General features: G+C 37.7%; 1 non-coding gene across 1 annotated transcript; it reads left to right on the top strand.

The window, feature by feature from the left end:
- The first annotated feature begins 4,888 nt into the window (after positions 1-4,888).
- Positions 4,889-4,961, top strand: Trnav-cac (transfer RNA valine (anticodon CAC)). Its single transcript has one exon. It is a non-coding gene; the product is annotated as a tRNA-Val (tRNA).
- The last annotated feature ends 812 nt before the right edge of the window (positions 4,962-5,773 follow it).

Genomic DNA, 5,773 nt, shown 5'->3' with positions numbered 1-5,773 from the left:
AAAGCAACTAAGAGCCCTAGTAAGTGGGCGTTTTTGCCCATACAAAAGTATTTCTTTAATAACTTCCACAATTTTATCTGATCGCAACCAAATTTTCAGGAATCATAACTACTATAGTAATTATACTATATACCAAAATTCACAGCTCTAGCTTTAAATTTACGCTTGTTTTTCGATTTTTTTGGTTTGCGGGGGCGGAAGTGGGCGTGGCAAAAATTTGAAACAAACTTGATCTGCGTGCAAACATAGCAAATACTGTCGAAAAAAAATTATAGCTCTATCTCTTATAGTCTCTGAGATCTAGGTGTTCATACGGACAGACAGACGGACACACAGACGGACAGACGGACAGACACACAGACGGACAGACGGACATGGCTAGATCGTCTCGGCTGTTGACGCTGATCAAGAATATATATACTTTATAGGGTCGGAGATGCCTCCTTCTGCCTGTTACATACATTTCCTGCCGGCACAAAGTTATAATACCCTTCTACCCTATGGGTAGCGGGTATAAAAATAATTCTTATCTCCCTAGCGGTTGTCTTTGCAGATCTAAGGCAACATAATGAGCTTATTATTTGCATGCATGTAGGAATGTGTATATTTATAGAAATAATAAACCTATATTATTGTCATTTAATGATAATATGAAAATAATAATTGGTTTTTCCTCCATAAGTCATTCAGAATAATTTCACAACTTAATTTTTTCGCGATGCAATACCACAACTTAATTTATTTGCTTCCATTTTTTCGATAACAATCCACGACTATTGCTGATCTCTCCCCTAACAATCGATAGTCCAGCGTTGCCACACAGACAATTCATCGAATGTAAGCAAATTGATGAGGGGATGCCAGCTCTGCTCTATTTGTTGCAGAAAAAGTGAAGTAAATCACCTTACTATTGAAATATATCTGTGGTGTCAATGACATTTTATTTAAGAAAATAAATAATTTAATTACGCATACGAAGAACTTATAAATAAAAGTGAAGCCTTAATCGATTACTTAATGTCACCGCAGGTAGTTGTCTGGTCCTGTGGACGGACGCTTCGCAAAACCCAAAACGGCACATATTGGTTATTGAAATTGTCTCGCAGGTGTCATTAACGTCAGTCGCAATTTGCCGAGCTCGCTGGCTAAAGCGGCAGCAGGTGCGTCCATTTGTGGCGGGTCATAAATGGGTGGTGATTGGGAGCGGGACGCGGCACAGCTCGATTGACTCCAATGGCTGTGGTAGGAGCTGGTCCTTGGGCTTGGATTGCCAACGACGACGGCATCGGCAGCTACATCGACAGCGATAGCGACAACGTTTGGTATTGTCATTAATTTCGATTTATGGTCATTAAGCTGTGGTGCTTGCTTTCTATTTAATATGAAAATATTTAATGAGTGCTTTTAATTTATGCGCAATTTGCCGTGTTGTCTATCTCTATAGTCGCATCTCCGGCCGGCAAGCAGTTTCGTCTTAGTTATTTCGTGATGTCGATTTGTGTTTGCACTTTTAATTAATGCAGGCCGGAGGCCAAGTCCTGTCGTATCTAACGATATTGACTTAAATTTTATACTTAAAGCGTTCTCCTAAGTTTGGGTGTGCGTAAACTTTAGTTACGTTTGCTTTCGCCCCGAAGCACAAAAAGGAAAAAAGGAAAATTATGAAAGAGTCGCAGCATATTTTCTTGCATACTTTTCTTCCTTCTATTTTTTTTTTTTGCACAAATAACAAACCATAAATAATGTCATACGCTCACAAATGGCAGCCAATGCTTGCCCTTACGCGCCACGCCCCCAGCGTCCATTTGTTCTTTCTGTTTTTTCCTTTCCTTTTTTTTTGTATGTATTTTTTTTTTTATTTGGCTTGCCTTCGTTTCGCTTTTAGGCCAAAGTTTTTGAACTACTTGCACGTCGTTCTTTTTGTGCTCGACTGCGACGTTTTTGGGGGATTTTGGCAACCCTGCTGTTTTGTGTCTTCGCCCGACACTTGGCGAGCTCCTTCTACGTTTCCTTCTGTTGCTGCCGCTGCTGCTGGTGCTGCCTGCCTGCCTGCCACGCCCCTTGGCCACGGCCGCCCGCTGCTGTCGCTGCTTTATGTCGTCGCCGTCGACGTCGTCGTCGCGAGACTGGAACTTCAATAGGGCGAAAATGATAAATGGCCACGCTGCGTTTTCGCTTTGGATATTTCCAAGAGAGTGTGAGAGAATGTGCGAGAAGTGTATGTGTGTTCAGATATGTATAAGGAGAGAAAGCATAAGAAACGACGCATAATGTGTGAAAATAAAAATGGCCAAATATTTGTAAATCAACTTATTTCTTGCCTGAAGCACATTAGCAACACAACTTTTGCACCGCAACAAAAAATATAGAAAAAGTTCAAAATGTTTGAGGTAGAGGCGAATTAAGCTATTTTTCTAGACTATAACTAACACTTCGGATCTTACTATGTCATTTGAATGACTTAGGGGTTCTGCTTGATGCAAAACTAAAATTCGATAAACATATTCTGTCTGCTGTAAATAGGGCCATGGGTGTTTTGGGATTTATAAAACGCTGGTCGAAAGAGTTCAATGATCCCTACATCACTAAGACTTTATACGTCTCACTGGTTCGTCCTATCCTTGAGTACGGATCTCTTGTCTGGAATCCCCAGTACAGGGTTTATCAAGATAGGATTGAATCGGTGCAGAAACAATTCTTATTATTTGCTCTTCGTAGTTTAAATTGGAATCCTAATATTAGATTACCACCGTATCGAAGTAGACTTTTATTACTAAACCTTCCTTCTCTTTCTGACCGTAGAACTATGCAAGGTGCTGTTTTTATACAGAGACTAATTAATGGTGAAATAGACTCTTTGGAGCTGTTAAGTCAAATTAGTTTTGCAGTTCCTGTCAGGATCACTAGGAATTTTCTTCCTCTTGTCATTTCACGTAGATCTACTAACTTTGCTTGCCATAATCCCTTCCGTATTCTGTGTGTGAACTATAATAATCTCAATAACGTAGTTTGCTCTAGTAAATCTATTCCTTTGCTTAAAACCTTATTATTAGCTTATTTATCGAGTATTTAATTGTTATTTATTCTATTATACACTTATTCTAACATATTTTTAATCTAAATTAATTAGCTGTCCAGCGTCTTTTAATATTTATTCGCGGTTTTCGTTTAATGCATGCTGTTTACAAATTTATTTTGTTTTGTCCGCGCGTCAACAAGTCCGTGCTTGGTATCGCTGGGCCACTTGATGGTACTGCCGTTAGTACGTCAACGTCCAAATAAAAATTTATTTTTGCACATACAGATGCGAAATCAAAAATAGTAAAACTTTTAATAATTCATCCTTAAAAATTATATTCTAAAAAAGGTAACTTTTTTGCATTAACTTATTTAATAATATGGGATATTTAAATTATAAATAAAAATAAGTTTTATATTAGTTATCAGCAAAAAAGATGAAAATAAAAATTAATGCTCTTTTTAATAACGCAGCTCTATTTAGTATACATTAAAGTGTGTTTTCAAAAACACTTTATTTGTTAAATCATTGTCATTTGAATAAAAAGCAAACACTTTCTAAATGTATTAAATAATAACATTAGTCAATTAAGTTTATTTCAGTCAACTAAGTCTTAATAGTGTGTTTTCGCGAAATTAATTTTAAGTAGTGGTACTTAAACTATCGAGGCAAGCTGATGGTGATGCTCATGCTCATGCTCTTATATTCTTCAATGCAAGCGCATTCGCAAGCTTTTACTCGATGCTGCAGCAGAGTTGAAAATCCATTGCATGCATTTTCCTAGTATGTTTACACAATTCAACCGCAAAATCCTTTTGTTTGCCAAATATGCACCACGCATGTGTGTGTCCGTGTGCATGAGAGTGCGAATTTGCAGAGTTGCATTGTTCGACACGCCTTTGTCGGTATATCTGTATGTATGTGAGGAGTGTGTATGTGTTGGGATATTTGTGTGGGTGCACCTTGTACCAGTCTTAGCGATAATGATGTTTATTTAATGCATTCCAGGTGCAAGAAGTTGTTTGCTATTTGACGTTGCGTACTTAGGATTTCGAGCCACATCTCCATCCTACAATGCACTTGGTCTCCATCCCTGCCTGTCCGCCTGCTCCGCCTGGCTGGCTCACGCTAATGCTCCATGTTGAATTGTTGATACGAGTGGCGCTCATTATGCCAAACATGGTAGCACTCCATTTCCCCCACACTCTCATTGCAGCCTGCGACGTGCATGCGATAAGCAACGCCAGCGAACGTCCTTTACAGTCATCCGCTGCGTATACGTAATACTCATTGCGCTGCGCTTAAAATGCAGCACACGTTTTGCGGCGCTGCATTTATCGTGTTGCTGCCCTTTCCCCTTCAGCTGCCAAGCATCTCGTAAATAATGCACATAATCACATTTAAATAAGTAATTTAATTTGTGATTTTCGCATACATACATCTGTATCGTTCGTTAAGTTGTTAAGCTTCCCATTGCATTGAGCAGCTGCAGCAAAGTTTTGCTCATTTCATTTCATCCATTAGTTCTGCAGCTCTTGGCTTCGCTACTCTTTGCATTGCTGCTGATTAATTTGGTTAATATACTTTTAATTTGCATGTCTTTTCTCAGTATTGTCATTGCTGTTTTTTTGTATGTGTCATTAATGTGGTAAAAGCAATGATGGCTAACGAACGCAAATGGGAATCTGCTGAAATTACAAACCAAAATTCAATTGTTCAGAGTTTGCTTCTTCTGACTTTCTCTTTTTCTTCAACAAAAATAATAACGCTTGAAAGTAGTAAAGCTTCAAGCATTTCTAAAATTAGTTTGCAATCACTCGCACTACGTAATTTCTTTATCTACAATTTGTGGTCAGCGGGTTTTCAACGGTTTCCGTAGTGTAGCGGTTATCACGTGTGCTTCACACGCACAAGGTCCCCGGTTCGAACTCGGGCGGGAACAATACTTACTTTTTTTTTGATTATTTAAACAATTTTCTTTAAATACAATGTCTGTGCCTATTAATAAAATTATTGCAATCAATTATATGCATAATTGACAGAAGATCGTCTGGACAAGAACTGGACAACAACAAATTATATGGTTTTTAACTGTATTGTTTTTACATTTATGCCAACAACAAATTTGTTAAGTTTTTATTCTACTAACACTAAAAAGAAGCAACTAATTTAACGCTCGTTTCCTAATTTTGTATATGCTTCACAAGTTAAACCAGTAAGATAGCTATAGTGTGCTTGACTATGAGATACCCGCTGCCCATTTTAAATAAAAGCAAGATATTGCGGTATTATTTGTATAATATACCAAATTAAGCCGAAGTCTATTTTAGGTATATTGATATAGTAATACATTGAAAGTCCAAAGGAAGTAAGACCCCTATTTGCCAAAATCGTCTCGGCAGTTGATCCTGATCAGTTCCTGTCACATAAATTTCCTGGAGGCACAAAGTTTTAATACCCACCTATATCCGCTTCCCATTTTGAATAAAAGCATTATGTTGCGGTATTAATTTTATAATATACCAGACGATATTTTAGGTATACGGATACAGTACTACATTCATACCATCGAATGGAATATATACCAGATTGTCAGCCAAAGCAACTCAGACCCCACCCCATACAAAAGATTTTCTGTAATATCTTCGACATTTTCAAACTAATCGCAGCCAAACTTTCAAGAATGATAAAGACTGTAGATATTATTGTATGTTCCAAAATCCGACTTTAGCTATAAAATAACATTTGTTATTC

The sequence above is a fragment of the Drosophila sulfurigaster genome, chromosome 2R (assembly GCF_023558435.1).
Source record: "Drosophila sulfurigaster albostrigata strain 15112-1811.04 chromosome 2R, ASM2355843v2, whole genome shotgun sequence".
Lineage (NCBI taxonomy): Eukaryota > Metazoa > Arthropoda > Insecta > Diptera > Drosophilidae > Drosophila > Drosophila sulfurigaster.
The sequence above is the reverse complement of the archived record's forward strand: the minus strand, read 5'-3'. Positions and strand labels throughout refer to the sequence as shown.